General features: G+C 37.2%; 2 long non-coding RNA genes across 2 annotated transcripts; both read right to left on the reverse strand.

Annotated features, from left to right (window-relative positions):
* Nucleotides 1–4155: 4155 nt before the first annotated feature.
* Nucleotides 4156–6443, reverse strand: LOC307153721. Its single transcript, XR_013820188.1, has 2 exons — nt 5684–6443; nt 4156–4595 (listed from the first exon to the last, which is right to left on the reverse strand). It is a non-coding gene; the product is annotated as an uncharacterized lncRNA (long non-coding RNA).
* Nucleotides 6444–17176: 10733 nt separating this feature from the next.
* Nucleotides 17177–20871, reverse strand: LOC307153766. Its single transcript, XR_013820205.1, has 2 exons — nt 19611–20871; nt 17177–17616 (listed from the first exon to the last, which is right to left on the reverse strand). It is a non-coding gene; the product is annotated as an uncharacterized lncRNA (long non-coding RNA).
* Nucleotides 20872–22723: the final 1852 nt, after the last annotated feature.

Raw genomic sequence — 22723 nt, forward strand, 5'->3', positions numbered from 1 at the left:
CGAGAGCCTGAATCGCGCGCGCCGCATCCCCTTGCTGACGGTCTTGGGCGTCCATCCTTTGAATACTTGCACGAACAAAGTCATCCATTGTAGCTGCGGCGCCACCTGCTGCTTCCATCAACAGGTCGGATTGTTCTGTCATGATAGAACAGACAGGAAACAGTTTGCAGGTGCTCAAAAACGTTTAATATCTCAAATGGTCAGAAAACAGTTCAGGAACAAAGAAGGGCGGCGACTCAGGCTCGTGCAGGGACTTAAGATGGTCTGTGGTGCTCTGGTGCTGTGATGTGCAGAATCCCGATCCCGGTGAAGTGCGGTGTATCCAAAGACAAGGAACAGGACGGCAAGAAGACAAGGCAGGCGAAACACAGACACGGCAACTTCACAGGACGGCGACTTCACAGGAACACGGAACAGCAACACAGGACCTCAACAAACAATCCGACACTGGAACAGATAATGGTGTGAGTATATGTAGGCAATGGGAATGAACAGCAGCTGTGAACAGTGATTGAGATGATGATGATCAGCTGGAGCGCTGACAGACACGTGAGCGGGACAACGCCCACTCACACACACAACAACAATGACACGAGACAAGAAGGAAACAATGCATTCAACAACCGTGACATAAACAGGAAATGTGATCTGGGAGTCACAACTCATAAAATCCAAAATACATAACATTTTTCAAAAATTCTTTTGGATATAATTTACTTAAGTCCAGATGATATAAAAAATGACATGAAATTATTTGTTGCTTATCATTTTCTACTCTTGCCTGTTTAAGGGTTAATCTGATGCTTTACACTCATGCTAACTTCAAACCCACATGCTAAAACAGTTAGCTATGTTACGGCTGTTTGCGGTGAGGATAGTTTAACAGTTCATTAAAAATATTACAACCAAACCCTTAAGATGATTCCAGTTATCAATCACATCCCCTGTTAAGACAAAATCATGAGAATTTTTTGTTGCGCATTGAGGGATTTATGAATATGTTTCCATTATAGTTTATGTGCATGTCCTCTTATCGGATAAAAACATGATCACCTCAGTCGAGCACATACGATTTTTTCTGCACATTTTTAGGATTTATGTTCATCTCGACATTTCCATCCGACGTTTTTTTTATGTGACAGTCAATCCCAAAATGCACATAAAATAGGAGGATGGCAACATAGCTAGAGACTGAACTGTTGTGTGACAGGAATTGAGAACACACACATGGTCACACACACAAACACACACAGCAGTTGCTTTTGTGCTAAATTTGAAGTCCTTAAAAAATACAATATGTTTTTTGTTACTTAAAATTGTTGACTTTATTCAGAACTGATTATTCTCTGTTCTTCAAAAACATTCTTGCACACATTTAGATTGTGTGGATCTTATTTCAGCAAATTATCTCTCATTGTTCCATCGATCCCCAGCCTGAGTTACAACAGGACAGGGTTATGTCTCAACAACGACCTCTTTGTGTTTGACAATAACTCACATAATCTGTGATTGTGTTGTACATGTCCAAGTGAGTTATATTTCTAGCAGACAAATGTGGAAACCATGTCTCAAACTTTGAGAGATAAAGAACAAACAAGCACTGAGTTACCGACGCTCAAACAACAGTGTTTCTCTCCTCCGTCTCTCTGCTGAACGCAGCTGTTCTCCACTATTACAGTCAATCAAGAACATTTAGTGTCTTCATCAAATCACTCATTATTGTGTTTTAGCTCAGCCCAAAATAATGCAACAAGTAAATAAACATCTACACAAAGCTGTTGCACAAACATAATGAGAGTGTTTCTTCTGTCTTCAGGGAAATGATGTGGAGTGTGTTTGCATATTGATCAGATCTTCAGTGTGTGAGAGTGTTTATAGTGCTGTGAGTTTAACACTTCATCACTGACAGCTTTTCTTCATTCAGACTGAAAGTAAACCACCGATAAGAAGAATGATGATCATCAGCGTCTGTATCTGGACTCTCATTCTTTCTGTTCAAGGTTCATTTACTCTATTAATAACTCAAGATGTGATTTATATGCTTTTGATGTTCAGTCTAGATTTTGTACTGGATACTTTGACTTTAATGATTGTTGTAATAATGATCTTATGAAATGTCATTCACAGAAATTACAGGCCAGGTTTCTGTGACTCAGACTCCCTCAGAAGCAGCCGTTCAAGGAGGAACAGTTTCTATAAACTGTAAAACTAACAGAGAAATTGGACATCGTTCTTATGGTTGTGGCAACTGTCTCTCCTGGTATCTGCAGAAACCTGGAGAAGCTCCTAAACTCCTCATTTATGGCATTAATTCACGACAGTCAGGAACTCAATCTAGATTCACTGGCAATGGAGCAAATTATGGAACAGATTTCAGTCTGACCATCAGTGGAGTCCAGACTGAAGATGCTGGACATTATTACTGTATGAGTCGCCACTACATCAGTAACTGGGTGTTCACACAGTGATAAAGAGTCGTACAAAAACCTCCATCAGTCAGAGTCACAGTGACTGAACTGAAACTGCAGCTGCTCAAACACACACACACACACACACACACACACACACGCACACACACACACACACACACACACACACACACACACACACACGCACACGCACGCACACACACACACACTAAGAAAAGCAATATGATCTTATAATAAGCAATAATATTATTATATTATAATAATATAAAAGTTTGAGCTTGGTCAGTCTATGACAGCTTTGATCATGATTTTTCATAAGTCATTTTTCTCCTGTTATTTTCAGTCATTTGTGAGGAAATTCAGTCGCGTTTGATCTTCACTTAGTGGATATTTTTCAATCTTTCACCATATTTTAGTTTTCCTGCATTTATGATTTATCCTCATTCTTCTTTCTAAACTGAATCACTGCATCATAAAGATGTTCTGCTTGATCAGTTTAATAAGTCTATTATTTTAAGTTCATCCTTCATATATTAACAGCGTCACAAAACACTCTCAATTTCAGAGCAGATGAACATTTATATCATTTTAATTAATATCTTTACATAGAATTTTTAAATTAATTTAGAAATTAAAGATGAGATTACCAAACAGGTGCAGTCCACCATCAAAAATAATAATAATTTCCTATTTATTTTATATTTATTGTGTAATTTAACAGTGCTATATAACAGCTTTATCAAACATTGGCTCAATATCAACATTTCATACTAATGTTTTTTTGTGTGTGTGTGTGTGTGTGTGTGCAATTTAACACATCCATGTATAGTAGAAATTTATTTATAGTTAATTTTTTATAATAAAGATTAAAGTTTGTTTATGTGTGAATATAGTGTGGGTTGTGATGAGCCAACATGTAACTCATAAAGATGAAATCTTATTAACAAACTGACTAATGAATCCATAAGCACAGGAGAAACTGCTCCAGTTCAGAGCGTTGAACCAGTAAAAGAGTGAAACTGTGAGTTTGAGGTGTAAATCTCATTTGCATTGTCAGGTTTAGTGATTGTGATGGTCTCAGAATAGAGCAGCTCGTCTCCAGTGACCATGTTCAAACCCCAAGAGCTTCATTTCACATTTACTGCTGAATGCAGCTGTTCTCAACTATTACAATTAGGGGTGTAACGAGACCCTTATGTCACCATCCTGAACTCACAATACCATATTATTGCCATACTCCATCAAAATGGTCAATTTGGTTTAACATTGTGTGTGTAAATGAATAGGCTTGGACTTGGTGCTGATAACCCAATGCAGGACAATAGAGACACCAGAATAACAATATTCATGATTCTGAAGCTGAAAATACTGAATTATTTCAGACGAATATGCTTGATGTCTCTGACTAGATATGTCTAAAATAATGTAGGACACTTTTTACTGGTAACATCAGACATTTGGCATTATCAGGACCCACAAATATTCCCCCATTGCATTATTATACATTATATTCAACATTATATACAGTAGATTAATGTAGTAGAGACACAAAAACCCTGTAAACTTCCTAAACTTTCATTTTGGGTGAATAATACGATACATATTGTCAGTATCCACTGTAATTATTGTTCCACCCCTAATTCCAATCAATCAAAAGCGGCTGAAACTTTAGTGCAGGACTTTGAAGGAACGACACACTGATCAATGATGCAGTCCAACACAAATGTGCGCTTGCGTTCAGATGAAGCTTTATTGAATGAACAGCAATGGCAGCACATTGACAGACTGCTTCAGTATTGAGCTGTAAATCACGTGACGCTCAGATACGCTGGTCTTCACTGGAGAAACATCAGCACTCGGAGCTCTTGAGGAACGAGGCCTCGTGAGCAGCTCCGGCATGTGTTCCTCTGCAGACGAAGCGCTCTGCGGCTTCCCAGCGTGCTTTGCTGAGGCTCAGGACGCTGCTGCGACTGTAGAGACCGTCCCGCTCGCTCTCTGCGCTGGTCTGAACCCCCTCGGTGACCTCTGACCCGTCCAGCGTCCAGCTCACCGTCGCCCCCTGTGGAGAGTAAGAGCTGAGCAGGCAGAGCAGAGCGGAGGAGTCTCCAGAGATCAGCAGAGAAGAGGGAGACAGCAGAGACACGGAGGGAGACACGGAGGGACCCGCTGGACACACACACACACACACACACACACACATTCATGAATGATCATTTGATTTTAAATATACAAGTTACATTTTAAATGATCCACAGAATGAGATTGAAAAACATTGTCCAAGTAAATTGATGGTTATATTGTGATGTCGTTATAAGATCTAGAAAACTAATTTAAATTATCATTTCAATATTAATTGTATTTTGAAAATATTCTGCTATTCAGAAACTCACAATCATAAACATCAGCAAATTTGATAGTTTAAATGATTAATTTTCAAAATGCTCTTTATGAGTTTATTTTTGTCTGATGAAAATTATAAAAAATTATATTTATGTTGTCTGCATTATATACAACTTTTGTTTCATATATTTAAAAATAAAAATAATAAAAAAATACTTTTTTCAGAAGTTACAGAACATTTTAATCTCAAATTATTATTTTTTAAAATGTTGTCCACATGAAAATGTATTACTATATTGTGATTTCTTCATAAATAATAATTTAAATATTAATTGTATTTTAAAAAATATTCTTAAATTTTGAGACAATAAATCGTAATTTTCAGCAAAGTTTCAACTATACCTTTTAAATCCTCTGTTAAAACACTTACAATCATAATCATCAGCAAACTTAACCATTAAAATGGCTGACTTTTAAAATGCTCATTAACTACATTTCTCTTTGTCTGATGATGACGCTTACACAATTATATTTATTTTGCCTATATTATTAAAGTTTGGAGGCATTTAAAAACCCTTAATTGATAATTTTACTATTAATTATAGACAGAATTACATACATCAATAAATAATTTAATATATCATAAAATACTGCCATCCATACATTAAAATACAATCAAATGTTACCAATAATAAATTAAATTATTCTTGTAAAAAGTAAAATGACATTTAAAAACAATATGAAATATAAACTATATTTGAAATAAATAAACGATAAATTGCTTTTCAAAAACACATTTTTATAATAAATGAATAATTTTGTTGACAAATATTTGCTGAAATAATCTAAAAATAAATTAAAATGGATTAATTAAAATATCATACATTTTTATAGATAATTTAAGAAAGACTTACTGATCGTCAGTTTAGTTCCTCCACCGAAAGTCCACCACAGTGTTTCATTCTAGTGAAAGAGTCGTACAAAAACCTCCATCACACTCAAATGAACACACACTCCAGCAGAGAAAGAGACACACACACACACACACACACACACACACACACACACACTGATATGAGACTCAACATCAGGATTATTGAATGTCTCATCGTCTCTAAATGTCTCTTAATGCATGAAAACTATTAAATCTAAATAAATAATATAATCAGAAAGACTCTGTACTGATCTTTACACATCTTAACTGGGAGTTTCTAAATGATCATGTGTTTCTCAAAGCATTTTAATAAGTGTTGATGACCTGTGACCTCTGGAATGACCTTTGCCCTCTCATGGAGTTCACAGTGAAATACTTGTTTCTTTTAGTGATGAAACTGTCTTTTGATTGATCAGAAAGTCTGAACTTTGAAGCAGAGACTCGTGCAGAATAAAGAAGAAATGATTTGTAAACTCCTACAGAAGTGAAAACACACTCCACTGGATCATGAGAATAAAACACATTAAAGGCCACAAAACTGGATCAGTTTCTTCTGCATGTGTTCATTTTCATGTGTGTTTTCCTCCAGCTGGTTTTTGCTCAGAGAGTCACTTTGCATCGGCACGTGTTTCAGCTCTCCGAGTGTTTATAGCCTTCAGACTCACACACTTTATAACACACTGCTGTTTACCACGGTACAAACCCAACACACACCATGAATCTCTTCAGCAGCTTCATCTGGATTCTGACCGCTTTTATTCCAGGTAACAGAAGTCAAAGCTTGTCATTTCTGAGTCTTTAATCTTCATGTCATTTGATGAAACTCATATAATGTTGTTGTCAACAGCGTCCAGAGGAATCACTGTGACTCAGCCTGAAGTTGTGAATGTTTCTGAAGGACAAATCGCCACTATAGACTGTAAAACTGATGATGGGATATATATCTGGGGTTTAGCTTGGTATCAGCAGAAACATGGAGAAGCTCCTAAACTCATCATTTATTCTGTAAATGATCGCTATGATAACAGTCTCAGTCGATTCAGTGGGAATGGAAGATCTGGAGGAACAGATTTCACTCTGACCATCAGTGGAGTCCAGAGTGAAGATGCTGGACATTATTACTGTCAGAGTCGCCACTCCATCAACAGTAAATATGTGTTCACACAGTGATAAAGAGTCGTACAAAAACCTCCGTCAGTCAGAGTCACAGTGACTGAACTGAAACTGCAGCTGCTCACACACTTTCACACACACACACACACACACACACACACACACACACACACACACACACACACACACACACACACGGATATTTTCATTGACATTACATGCAATAGAAAGCATTCATTTCAGTTTTTCACATGCTACTGTAAATATTTAAATGAATCTATAACACTCTTTATCTTATTAACTGTATCTAACACTAAAGGTTCATGATTTGTCCGCATGTTCTTGTTTCATCATGAATCTGCAGGAGTGTTCACGCTCCACTGACTGAAGTTTACTTATAAAATGTGAGATAAAGCCCTGATCTAATGAAAGACCTGAAACTAAAATGACACGAAGAAGATAATTATATTTTATTTAATGACTGAGTTTTAATAAAATCACACACACACACACACACACACACACACACACACACACACACACAAGCGTTAGAGAGTTAGTGTATTTTTATTGTACTTTTCTTTATTTTTGTAGCTTAGTTAGTTTCTCTCTAATAGTCTGAGGGTTTGTGTGTGTTGTTTTGGCCTTGCTCCCTCTTGAAGTCTTGAAATCCTCCACATTTGTAGAATAAAACTAGTGTTTGACATTGAGTTGTTTTCGGCCGTTGTTAAAGCTGGTGTTGAACTGAAGCTCGCTGTCTCCACACATCACTCCATCTATTATAACTTTATACTTCATTTCTACAAATATAAACCTTTTTACTCCTGAAGTATCAGAGCTGATCATTAAGAGAAATACTATTAAGACCATAACCATCTTTACAGTGTTACTGACAAACATTCAATGTCTCGAATTACACTCAAGAAGAAACTGAACAAACTGAGAGTGCGTCTTTTTTTCTACAGTCAAACCAAACATTATTCAGACACCAGATATATCATCTTGTAGATTTTTTACTAGTGTGTGCAATACACTATAGTTCATTTATGTAAGTGAGGATAGCTAAATAAAGTAAACTGTGATATATTATACCCAATAATTCTTCATAAAATGGAAATTATAAATTTTATAAAAAAAAATGGGACCAAAAATGATTCAGACACTTTGACCTGATCATGTTTTCCTCAAAGTTTTCTGACATTATCAAGATGAATTTGTTCTGACACAGTTTAATATTTGTCATATTTTATTACCATTTTCTAAACTATAGCAGATAAACTGATAATGTGAGAAATGTTGAAGGTCTGAATACTGTATATAGTTTTATAAAGTATAGAGGGTTTTCACCTACGTCACGATTTGGTAAGTTACCCGGATGAGCGGCCATATTGGAGGTACTCGGATGTAAACAACGGCATGGATTGCACTGTTTATGTACTACTGAACACATTGTTACACTAATTTCTGATGTCTAAACCACGGGAAAAACACATGGAAGCTGCGAAATCATATAGAGAAGGACTTAAAGCAGGAAAGAGCTCAACATTTTGACAAACTTAAGGTAATATGTGGAAAAGATCTGAACGAGCTAGCTTCTCTAACTAGTCCTTACTTCTATTTCGTATCCCGACATTGGCTACGTTCAGATTGTCAGTCCAAAAAAAAAAAGCACATGAAATCCGTTTCAAGCTACATCCCTATGTGGTTTAATATCCAAATCACATATCAGGAAATCCACCAGTCTGAACGCTCTTTCGCGTGGTTTATGTGACTTTCTCACGCCACGTAAAATGTAAACATCAGACGTTGTTATAGGGAACATGCTGAAAGTCGCTGCCGAAACAAGGTTGTGTTGTTGCAAGTGCCGGGTGAGCAGAAAATTATTATTTTTGAAAAGTATTTTGAAACCGGCACGGAAAAAGAGTTGTGCATACCAGCCTCCTACAGTTCTGCGGCAGGCTCAAGACGCAGTAGTCCAGCGCGGCGGCTACACATCTCCATATTGTAAAATTTAAATAAGAAAACATTTATATTGCAAATGCAAACCCCTCCATCAACGCAACATCATTGCCGTGTTGTCAAAGAGCTGCGTGGACACACAAATCGGACCTGAACAGTTGCAATACAGTGTGGACATCATTTTAGATCTGTAACGGGGTTTGTTGTTATGGGAAGAAGGAGGCGGGAACCGGCGGACATTCAAACATATTTAATAAATAAATACACAAATACAAAAATGAAAGTAAAAGCCAGCAGCCCCTCACGGACGACTGCTGGCAACACAAACCAAAAACAAAACATCAACTAAAACACAGGCCTGTCCTCTCTCGCTCTTCACTGTCGTCGCTCCTCCTTTATGCCTCCGCTCCTCCGTGAGAGATGCGAGACCGGTGCGTCTCACAGGTGTAGCTCATCATAATTACGCCACCGGCCTCGCGCCGTCCTCCCACGGCCCTCGGCCTCGTCCTGCTCGCCACATACCCCCATCGCCCCTCGCAGGCCGGGGGGTACCACCGAGGCTGCGCCTACTCCCCCCCCCCCCCCTCCCCGGGGGGACCGATCACGGCGGCTGCGGTACCTGGGGGTATGGACAGACGAGGCGAGAGTACAGGAGACGGAAGCATGAGGAGCGACAGAGACGAGAGAGGGGAGAGAGAAAAAAAAAAAAAAAAAAAACTTGATCCGGTTCCCACAACGCGCTGCCATCCGGCCCGCCACCCGCTGGGCGATCTTCTCCGCGGTGCCTGGCGGTGACGCTGGATAGACCTCGGTGGACGGCACGACACTCCTCCGCCGCCTGGTGGACGGCGACGGCTCCTCCAGGTTCGGGCAGTCGGCAGGAGTCCCCCGTTCCCTGCTCCTCCCCGTCATGGCGGATGGCAGCAGGCTCCGGCCCACGGCGAACGGCGACGACTCCTCCGCTCCCTACCGGACGGCAGCCGCCCCTCCAGCACCCAGGCGGCCAGCAGCGAGCTCGTCCGTCCCCCCGGCAACTCACTCCAGCGCACCGCCTCGAGCGTCCATGGCGACGGAAACTGCCCGCCATGCTCGATGGCACCGCGGATTCCCAACAGCGGCAAGGGCTCTTTGACAGCGCGTTCCTCCTCCTTCCCGGGTTTCGGCACCAATGTAACGGGGTTTGTTGTTATGGGAAGAAGGAGGCGGGAACCGGCGGACATTCAAACATATTTAATAAATAAATACACAAATACAAAAATGAAAGTAAAAGCCAGCAGCCCCTCACGGACGACTGCTGGCAACACAAACCAAAAACAAAACATCAACTAAAACACAGGCCTGTCCTCTCTCGCTCTTCACTGTCGTCGCTCCTCCTTTATGCCTCCGCTCCTCCGTGAGAGATGCGAGACCGGTGCGTCTCACAGGTGTAGCTCATCATAATTACGCCACCGGCCTCGCGCCGTCCTCCCACGGCCCTCGGCCTCGTCCTGCTCGCCACAAGATCATATTCCAATCGGATACAAAGATAATCGGATTGACAGTGTGTATGTACCCATAGTTAACTATTTTACGTCAAAATTTTAGCCATAGTCAACGCTTCATTTACACATGTGGCTGATGCTGTGCCTCTCACAACCACAAACGCCATCTTTCATCAGTTTTTTGCACTCTTCTCTTTAACTTTCGGCAGTCTATAGAACTAGAAATGTTTTTCTCGGTGCGACCGATGAGTACAGACCAAAACTTGACCATTTTTCAGAAGCAATAATCAGCCAAATTTGCGAGTCCGTTCAGTTCAATGGCACTGTTTACGTTCAGTGCCTCCAAAATGGCCGACTTCCGGATTGATGACGCGTCGTGAAAACCCTCTATATCATCATCAGTTTGGAGCCGCTGCTGAAAGTGAACCAGTGAAATAAACTAATAGATCAGTTTGAATAGATATAGAATAGATTTTGTTGGGACTGATAACATGTGCTTTGACTCTGTCTGATATATGGACTATGACTGGATTATACTTGTAAATAAACTGCGTTTGGATCCTCACTCTCTGAATGCTGTGTTTCCACCGTCAAATCATTACAACAGAAACTCACTGACTTCCCCTGCTTTATGAAGATCATCATCACTGAATTACTGAATTTATTAAAGTGAACATGTTTATATCATGTGTGACTCTCAATCAAACTCAGTTATTCAGTGACTGACAGAGACTCGTGTGTGTGATGATCCTCATGTCTGTTCATAAACTGCAGGAACACACATGGATTTGGTGTAAAATTTGGGGATTAACAGCGACGTTTCACTCCAACTACAGTAAAAATATTCTCAAAGTCTCACAGCAGATATTCAGATTAATATACTAAAGTTGGTATTGTAGAACTTTTGAGAATTGAATTGAATGATATCATTTTTAACATATTGTAGAAGGTCAAATATTATGAAAAATACTGATTTTTTTCACTTCAGTGATTGTGTTTTGTGTGTGTTAATGAGTGACTGTCTTCAGGGAAATGATGTGGAGTGTGTTTGCATATTGATCAGATCTTCAGTGTGTGAGAGTGTTTATAGTGCTGTGAGTTTAACACTTCATCACTGACACACACAACAATCTTCATCAACATGACCTTCATCATCATCTTCATCTGGACTCTCACAGCGTTTGCTCAAGGTTTGTGGAGCACAAGTTTGATATTAATTCATTTCTTCAAGTATATTGTCAAAGTTTTGAGTGTATTTTCTTCTTGTTGTGTTTCAGAGTGTAGAGGACAGATCACCGTCACTCAGAGTCCCTCAATAACAGCAGAACAACCAGGAGGAACTGTCAATATCAACTGTACAACCAGCAGTGATGTGGACAGTTATATTGGTGGGGATGTTTTAAACTGGTACTTACAGAAACCTGGAGAAGCTCCTAAACTCCTGATTTATTGGACCAACAACCTCGAGTCAGGAACTCCATCTAGATTCAGTGGCAGTGGATATAACAGTGATTTCACTCTGACCATCAGTGGAGTCCAGACTGAAGATGCTGGACATTATTACTGTCAGAGTCAACACAGTGATTATGTGTTCACACAGTGATAAAGAGTCGTACAAAAACCTCCGTCAGTCAGAGTCAGTGACTAAAACTACAGCTGCTCAAACACTTACACAGACACACACACACACACACACACACACACACGTTTTCAGATACACATATCTAAACATTCATCTATAAATGTTTTCTCTCTCATAAACTTTCACCAGTCAGCAGAGCAAACACATCTGAAACCAGACCAAATGGACCTGATGGACTCATTTCTGTTTCTAATAATTTACCTTGATCAGTGATCAGTGAATGAATTTCCATGACTTTTCCAGTCATCTGAACCAGCCATTTAAAAAAGAAAATAGCCTTTATTTCACTCACATAAAGCAAATTCTAACCAACAAAATATTTCGAGCAGAGCTTATGTCTTTGTTTTACATTTATGAACTTTTACCTTCTGCTCCTGATGGATTGTCTCTTGCTCCCCCTGTTGGTCACTGGTCTCATGTGCACCACGTATTCACAATACATGTGGATAGACATTTATCAACTTTATGCAGAAGAAATGAAAATCATACATTTCTGGAACATGCATATGAGAGTGAGTAAATTATGACAGGTTTTCATTATTATGTGAAATATCCTTTAAGACTCTTCAGAGCCTCCTCTAGTTATAGACCTTAGAGAAACAAGTCCACAGCCATCTTTAGAGTTTTGTCTTTGAATGTCCGTTTTTGCGTTAGCTCTGTACATTTCTATGGTATCGCTGTCTAAGAGTATTTAGCTGAAGTGGATTTACTTATTGTAGAGTTAACTAAAGTTATCATGAGCACAGTAATGTTTGAAGTGGATGTCATAATAACATGTTGAGCAGTTCATTCATAAATGCGTAAGATCTTCCCTTCATGCTGTGGAAATACAAACCAGAAGGCATTTATTTTTAGACAGGAATGAAAACGAGGCTGTGAGGGATATAAGGAGTGAGTTTAATGGATCGCACTGTTGTTTAACATCCCGATTGTTCAGATGAGGAAACTTCTTTTCGAAAAAAGGCAGTAGATTAAAAACTCCTTCATATGACCTTTATACAATGCGTGCCATCCAAAATCACATACTTTACTATCTACTAAATAGTAGGCAAAACGTACCCGGATGACCTACTACTTCATCACATGATAATGACAACATGGCGAATGTATGTCTGGATTATATTCATACTATATAGAATGTACTTTATTAGCAGTCGTGAAGTAATTACTTGTTAAAAATAAGCACCTACTCAACAGATTTCAGACTCAGACCAAGTCAATCCCTCGTTTATAACTACCGTCTATACAGCCTCGTTTTCAAAATTCAAAATGGCGTCTAACCTGACTAAGGTCTTATAATTTAGGGTCGTACCGTTAACTCTAATGGAAAGAATATGATTCGACTCAACACATTTGCTACAAAAAGAAACAAAATAACATTTATTGAACATGCATGATGCATCCAACCTAAACTCATTACACTTCGGGAATATTTGAGCCGAGCCGGACTGTGACGTCCAGCGACTAACAAGGGCTCTCAAACCGCGGAAATACTGATACTAAACAGGAAGTGTGTGTTCGTGCCAGGAAACAGAAAACTCCCCAAAGGTCCAAAGGGAAAGACAAAATCAATAGTGTGAAATAATCACTTACCTCTCGCTCTAACGCACAGACACACACAGTGAGATTAAACGTATAATAATACATAACGATGATGATGTCACCTGCACGCCACAGATTCTCCGTTTTCGTTGATTGGCAGATGAATGAATGTCTAAATATATGTCGTGGATTAAACGCTCGTTACAAAAACGTTATAACCGGCATCCTGCTAGAACCCAAAGCTCGAGAAGCGTCTCAGAAACATTCTAAAATAAATTAAATTAAATTAAATAAACCAAAAATGATTCAGACACTTTGACCTGACCATGTTTTGCTCAAAGTTATCTGACATTATTAAGATGAATTTGTTCTGACACAGTTTAATATTTGTCATATTTTATTACCATTTTCTAAACTATAGCGGATAAACTGATAATGTGAGAAATGTTGAAGGTCTGAATACTGTATATAGTTTTATAAAGTATGTCATCATCAGTTTGGAGCCGCTGCTGAAAGTGAACCAGTGAAATAAACTAATAGATCAGTTTGAATAGATATAGAATAGATTTTGTTGGGACTGATAACATGTGCTTTGACTCTGTCTGATATATGGACTATGACTGGATTATACTTGTAAATAAACTGCATTTGGATCCTCACTCTCTGAATGCTGTGTTTCCACCGTCAAATCATTACAACAGAAACTCACTGACTTCCCCTGCTTTATGATGATCATCATCACTGAATTACTGAGTTTATTAAAGTGAACATGTTTATATCATGTGTGACTCTCAATCAAACTCAGTTATTCAGTGACTGACAGAGACTCGTGTGTGTGATGATCCTCATGTCTGTTCATAAACTGCAGGAACACACATGGATTTGGTTTTTGGGGATTAACAGCGACGTTTCACTCCAACTACAGTAAAAAATATTCTCACAGCAGATAAATATATATATATATATATATATATATATATATAATTGGTCTTGTAGACGTAATCAGAACTGATCTGTAAGAACTGTAATCAGATATACTAAAGTTGGTATTGTAGATGAATTGAGAATTAAATTGAATGATATCATTTTTAACATTTTGTAGAAGATCATTCAGCTTTTCATCATTCAGCATTCAGCTTCATCAAAAGTAGTACCTTGATCTGGCAGAGTATAAAACCGGCGCTGGCCTTCCGTCCTCAAGCAAAGCAGCGAGACCCCTCGTCTGCGTATCTCCGGCCACGCATCTCCGTCATTATGAAAGACTTTCTGCCACGTCTCAAATGGATTCGGTGGCTCCCACTGACAGTAGAAACAGGGGTTTGCTCGGCACTGAAGCGCTCATCCTCATCGACAATCTTGTGGTGTTTTCACCCTTTTAACAGAACACACTCCACACGGGGTACAATCATAGACTGTAAAAAAAAGATGGACGACGACTTCACTCTCTTCCACTGTAGAAAAGTGAAGCCGCCAATGTCACAATATGTCTCTGTCACAGTAACAGAAGGAGAAGACTCAGATCTAACGTAAAACAACAGTGTCTTAAACAGGAGGTAAACAGGTGAGCATGGGATTCAGAGTAGCAGGTTTGCACTTAGCTTTAACATTCACAGTTCTCTGTTGGTTGTAGTGCTGATGGTGTGTGTGCAGAAGTAATGACAGAGATGAAGAAGGACTGAGGACAGGGAAGTTTCCAAGGTGAGTATTCGAGTCTTTCCATAGGTATAGATGAGACCAGACGAAGGTGATAGTGTGAAGTAACTGTTTGTATGAGTCCTAACGAGCATGTGCAGGTGATTATAACTCGTGTGATGATGATCTAGTGGGCGGAGCTGACGGGTCTGGTGCTGTGGATGGCACTGAGACTGTGACTGGCCCTAATGATGGGACTCAGTCTGCGCAGAAGTGAGAGTGAAGTGGAGCCGCGGTATCAAGGTCCAGTTTACTGCAGAACAACTCATGTCAGTGTGAAATAAATCATGGAAATGTAGAAATTAAAGTTAAAGCTCCGATCTCCTCCTGAAAAAAGTCAGTTGGTGCCTCAGTGACTACTTTACTCAGAGAAGCCGTCAGTCTCAGCTGTCAATCATGTCGTCACACGCCCGCTTTTATAGCATTAAATAGCTACTTAAAAAAACTAACAACTGAATTTACATCAGCGTAACAAAAACTACCTAAAACGAAACAAACCATCATTAATTTGAAATGTAAATTGATTGTTTAGTTTGTTACACATCACATTCGATTACATGGAGAGGACGGGGTTAATGAGCTGTACTGGGACCAGCCACCTGGGGGCGATCAAGACGATTGGCTTCAATATTCAGGACTTGTGTGCAACTAACACTGAGGATGCGTCCGAAATTGCCAAACTTTGTTGAATAAGTAATTACTTCACGACCACTAAAAAAGTACATTCTACAGTATTAATGAGTGTAGTATGAATGTAATCTGGACATACTATATTGGCCATGTTGTCATTATCATGTGATCTAGTGTCGCTTCACCGTAGTCAATCTGGGGACTTGTACTGTAAATTCGGACATACTTCTTTTGTCACACACTGCTTTTCACCCATATATAGCAGGGAAGTTTGTGATTTTGGATTCAGCTTAAACCTTTACTCTTTTTCTTCACATTACTCAACACAGTTTCTCACTAGACCCTGAAGTGCTGCAGTTCCTCATTATTACATCTGTTATAGTGAGCAATTACTATGAATTGAACACCAAGTATTGAATACTTCTCAACACAACAGATCTGTACTGTGACGGACGGGTTTGACTCTAATATGCTCTGAATCAGAGAAAACTGAATGTGTAAACTGATATGAAATCAAACAAACCATATATTGCTTGTTTTATACAATACACTATATGATAAAGTCAATGTAAGAAAGATGTTTTTGAGCCTTTTTCAAGTAGGCCTAGCTATCATCTCAAGCTTATAATGAATTTATTACTCATAACTCATTTTAGCAGAAGTGAAACTGCTCCAGTTCAGAGCGCTGAACCAGTAAAAGAGTGAAACTGTGAGTTTGAGGTGTAAATCTCATTTGCATTGTCAGGTTTAGTGATTGTGATGGTCTCAGAATAGAGCAGCTCGTCTCCAGTGACCATGTTCAAACCCCAAGAGCTTCATTTCACATTTACTGCTGAATGCAGCTGTTCTCAACTATTACAATTAGGGCTGTAACGAGACCCTTATGTCACCATCCTGAACTCACAATACCATATTATTGCCATACTCCATCAAAATGGTAAATTTGGTTTAACATTGTGTGTGTAAATGAATAGGCTTGGACTTGGTGCTGATAACCCAATGCAGGACAATAGAGACACCAGAATAACAATATTCATGATTCTGAAGCTGAAAATACTGAATTATTTCAGACGAATATGCTTGATGTCTCTGACTAGATATATCTAAAATAATGTAGGCCACTTTTTACTGGTAACATCAGACATTTGGCATTATCAGGACCCACAAATATTCCCCCATTGCATTATTATACATTATATTCAACATTATATACAGTAGTTTAATGTAGTAGTGACACGAAAACCCTGTAAACTTCCTAAACTTTCATTTTGGGTGAATAATACGATACATATTGTCACTATCCACTGTAATTATTGTTCCACCCCTAATTACAATCAATCAAAAGCGGCTGAAACTTTAGTGCAGGACTTTGAAGGAACGACACACTGATCAATGATGCAGTCCAACACAAATGTGCGCTTGCGTTCAGATGAAGCTTTATTGAATGAACAGCAATGGCAGCACATTGACAGACTGCTTCAGTATTGAGCTGTAAATCACGTGACGCTCAGATACGCTGGTCTTCACTGGAGAAACATCAGCACTCGGAGCTCTTGAGGAACGAGGCCTCGTGAGCAGCTCCGGCATGTGTTCCTCTGCAGACGAAGTGCTTTGTGTCTTCCCAGCGTGCTTTGCTGAGGCTCAGGACGCTGCTGCGACTGTAGAGACCGTCCCGCTCGCTCTCTGCGCTGGTCTGAACCCCCTCGGTGACCTCTGACCCGTCCAGCGTCCAGCTCACCGTCGCCCCCTGTGGAGAGTAAGAGCTGAGCAGGCAGAGCAGAGCGGAGGAGTCTCCAGAGATCAGCAGAGAAGAGGGAGACAGCAGAGACACGGAGGGAGACACGGAGGGACCCGCTGGACACACACACACACACACACACACACACATTCATGAATGATCATTTGATTTTAAATATACAAGTTACATTTTAAATTATTCACAGAATGAGTTTGAAAAACATTGTCCAAGTAAATTGATGGTTATATTGTGATGTCGTTATAAGATCTAGAAAAATAATTTAAATGATCATTTCAATATTAATTGTATTTTGAAAATATTCTGCTATTCAGAAACTCACAATCATAAACATCAGCAAATTTGATAGTTTAAATTGTTTAAATGATTAATTTTCAAAATGCTCTTCAACTGAGTTTCTTTCTGTCTGATGAAAATGATAAAAATTATATTTATTTTGTCCACATTATACAACTTTTGTTTCATGCGTTTAAAAAAGCCCTTAATAGTTACATTTACCAAGAATTATAGACAACATTATACATGAATAAATAATTGAATAGATTTTAAAGTATCTGCAGTCAATACATGACATGAACTAAATGTTAGCAGTAATAAGATGTTACATTATTTGTGTAAAATGAAAAATGACATTTAAAAACATTTATATGAATTAGAATATTTAAATAAAAAAAATATACTTCTCAGAAAAAAGATTTTTCTCAGAAGTTACAGAACATTTTAATCTCAATCAAATTTTTAAAACATTGTCCACATGAAAAGTGATTAATAGCCTACATTGAGATTTATTCATAAGATTTTGAAATCAAATTTAAATCATATTTTCAGTATTAACTGTATTTTTAAAAATATTCTTCTATTTTGATACGATCAATCGTAATTTTCAGCCCTTTTCAATTATGATTTTTTAAATTCATCTGTTAAGAATCAATCATAATCATAATTATAATCATAGATTTTTAAAATGCTCATTAACTAAATTTCTCTTTGTCTGATGGTAATACAGTAAAAAGCACAATCATTTCATCTTTACTGTAGTTTCACCTCACTGCTTTCATTCATAGACACTATCCTGAGTTTAGTTTGAAAATATTCTCCATTTAATCAAAAGGGACTATTACTAAATGTACACTGTAAAAAAAAAAGACTGTAATTTTAATAATCAAAGACTAAAAATGCTACGGTAAAAATGATTCATTGGTAAATGGTTTGATCCTTTGCTGTATGAAAACTAATAGATTTAACTGGACATTTCATGTAATTTTACAGTTCTGTTAAATTTACCGTTTTTGAAGTGAAAATAACAGTTCTGGCAAACAAAGCTGCCTTTTGAATTACCATAAAAGTTACAGATTTTTTTGTAGTGTATCAAGTTTAAGATATATGTATAAATATAAATCAGTTCTCTGAAACAATCATGATATACTTACAAAAATATGATATATATTCCGTTCTGAATTAATTAAAATGCTTAACTAATTTTCAAGAACTTCTCTGTCCAAGTGCAATATTATCATTTTATTGTGAAGATTTAGAAATAATAATTTAAATATATTATTTGTATTTGGAAAATAATCACCATTCAGGAGACTTCCTTGTAAACAGAAATAAAAGTAAAGTTAGTTTAAATAATTAATTTTAACAAGTTTATCAACTAAATTTCTTTTTGCCTGATGATGACAATGATAAAATTTATTTAGTCTTATCCAACTTTTATGTCAAATTAAATACATTAAGAAATAATTGAAAATATTGCAATTAATTAAAATAAAATATAATATAGCACACATTATGTGTGAAATTACTAATTTAAAATATGATCATTTTGAATGGATTGGAATGTAAAAAAAATATGGAATATCATCAAATATGACATTCATTATATAGCAGGCAAAACTAAAGAATTAAATGCATCTAATCAGTAAAAGTAATACAATTTGACATTAAATAAGATTTGAAAGTAAAGCTTTTCAATAAAATGTTTTTTTTAATAAATAAGGAATATTTTTGCCAAATGTTCTTAATTAACCTTAACCCTCCTTTTAAAAAACACACACATATGTTTTTATTAGATAATTTAAGAAAGACTTACAGCTTCTGATCGTCAATTCAGTTCCTCCACCGAAAGTGTACCACAGTGTTTCATTCTAGTGAAAGAGTCGTACAAAAACCTCCGTCACACTCAAACGAACACACACACACACACACACACACACACACACACACACACACACACACACACACACACACACACACACACACACACACTGATATGAGACTCAACATCAGGATTATTGAACAGTCTCATCGTCTCTAAATGTCTCTTAATGCATGAAAACTATTAAATCTAAATAAATAATATAATCAGAAAGACTCTGATCTTTACACATCTTAACTGGGAGTTTCTAAATGATAATTTTGTCAATATCACATTTAATTAAAATGAAATGAAATGTTAGCATACATTATATGTGAAATTACTAATGTAAATCATTAAATTAAAAAAATTAATATTCCTTGAAAGAAAAAAAAACAGTATAGGCTATATCACCAAATATGGCATATTTATAATAATAATAATAAAACATGTAAATACATCAATTGGTGTAATCAATCCATAAAATAGAATTAAATGTGACAATAAATGAGATTTGAAATTTAAGTTAAGCTTTTCAATAGTACATTTTGTGATAAATTAAGAATATCTTTGTCAAATAAAAATCTTAAACCTTCTTTTAAAAACACAATAGATCATTTAAGAGCCACAAAATCTTCATCTTAAAAAAAAGATGAAAACATCTTTATGATGAAATAAAAGCTTTATAATGAAATCTTCAGCCAGATTTAGATGGTCATTCTCTATTGGATGACCTTTGACCTGTTATACAGTATCATGGATGATATAAATCTGCAGCTCAGGTATTAAATTCTCTCAGCATCAAAGTCTGAATGAAACTGATCATTAAAACAGTGTTTAGAGCGAGAAGATCGACCCAAAATAACATGAAGTAAATCATGAGTTTCTGTTTCTGAAAATGATCCACAGAAGTTTATTAGCAAAGACACTAAAAGACAAAACAGTGTTTCTTCTGTCTTCAGGGAAATGATGTGGAGTGTGTTTGCATATTGATCAGATCTTCAGTGTGTGAGAGTGTTTATAGTGCTGTGAGTTTAACACTTCATCACTGACACACACAACAATCTTCATCAACATGACCTTCATCATCATCTTCATCTGGACTCTCACAGCGTTTGCTCAAGGTTTGTGGAGCACAAGTTTGATATTAATTCATTTCTTCAAGTATATTGTCAAAGTTTTGAGTGTATTTTCTTCTTGTTGTGTTTCAGAGTGTAGAGGACAGATCACCGTCACTCAGAGTCCCTCAATAACAGCAGAACAACCAGGAGGAACTGTGAATATCAAATGTAAAACCAGCAGAGATGTGTACAGTGGAAATTATTTATCCTGGTACTTACAGAAACCCGGAGAAGCTCCTAAACTCCTGATTTATTATGCCAACACCCTCCAGTCAGGAACTCCATCTAGATTCAGTGGCAGTGGATCTAACAGTGATTTCACTCTGACCATCAGTGGAGTCCAGACTGAAGATGCTGGACATTATTACTGTCTGGGTTTATACTGGCCTGCGAGCATTCTGTGGTTCACACAGTGATAAAGAGTCGTACAAAAACCTCCGTCAGTCAGAGTCACAGTGACTGAACTGAAACTGCAGCTGCTCAAAGGAGGATCTGAAATAACATCGTCACACTTGCATCTGAAATAAAACCATCTAAATTAATCTGACACTCTTAATAATTATAGAGTTCAGAAAGAGATGTTGTGCTCTTATAGATCAGTGACACATTTGAGATCTGAGTGATTTCAGTTTGCTCTATAGTTGCCGCCTTTTATTAATAATAGATCTTAGAGTCCAACACCCCCACAGCTTCAGTCGTTTTCTCTTCATAGCCTACGCTTCATTTCATTTGGAAACATTAAGTTGTTTTGATTTACAAGCCGTTTAATGATTACATTAGTTTACATTTGAGTGAGCAATCTTCTATTACTTGTTTCAGCTTCTTCTTCTTCTCCTGTGTTTTGATCCGGATATTCTGCACTAGAAGATGTGCCATAGCGCCCCCTACCATATAACAGTGAAAACACGGATAGCTGGAAAATTCAGTCAATGGTGGGGAAAGAGTAAAGTAGAATTAGAGTAAATTCCTATGTGCACCAGTGGACTAGCCTACCCAAAAATTCAGATATGCAGAATTAGAAACATATCTGTTTTATACCATTATTTTAATCAATATTTTCAAACAAAGTTTCATAAGACTGTATATGAAAAACTATGTAAAAAAGTATATTTAATATTTAATATAGGCTACTCAATCAAAAGAGTTAACACAACTACAAGCCAAGTATACTTTGAATAATTAAACTTTTAAGTATATCTTGATCAAAAGATTGAGTACAAGTATAGGCCAAATATACTTGGACTTTTCTCTCAGTATAAGTCAAGTACACTTAAGTGTAATTAAGTATATTTCTGAGAAGTACATAAAGTATATTTTTGAGAAGTATATCAAATGTAGACTGAAAGTATACTTTCTTATTTCTAGTTGAAAAGAAGTATACTAATAGAACACTTGAATAAACTTATTTTCCATGCTTATTTTATTTACTCTATAAACTATTCCACCCGAAAGCTTGTTACTATATAAACCTGAACATGTTAGTTTATAAGACAGTGTGTAATATTATGTTTAAAAAAAATAAAAAAATTAATAAGCTACTCAATCAAAATAGTAAACACAAGTACAAGCCAAGAATACTTAGAATACTTAATTATACTTTTAAGTATATCTCGATCAACAAGTATAGGCCAAATATACTTAGACTTCTCTGTCAGTATAAGTCAAGTATACTTAAGTGGAATTTTGAAGTATATTTCTCAGAAGTACATAAAGTATATTTCTGAGAAGTACATAAAAAGTAGACTGAAAGTATACTTTCTTATTTTTAGTTTAAAAGAAGTGTACTAATAGCACACATGAATAAACTTCTTTTTCGTAAGGGTACTTCTAATGGGAACTTTGTATAATTATGCCGTGGTTTCACACGTACACTTAGTTAGAATAATGCTCACCCTGTTTAGATTAGTCTAACAACACTCTGTTGGCGACCATACGTCCGGATTTTAA

Source organism: Squalius cephalus, assembly GCF_949319135.1.
Source record: "Squalius cephalus genome assembly, chromosome: 25".
Taxonomy (NCBI): Eukaryota; Metazoa; Chordata; class Actinopteri; order Cypriniformes; family Leuciscidae; genus Squalius; species Squalius cephalus.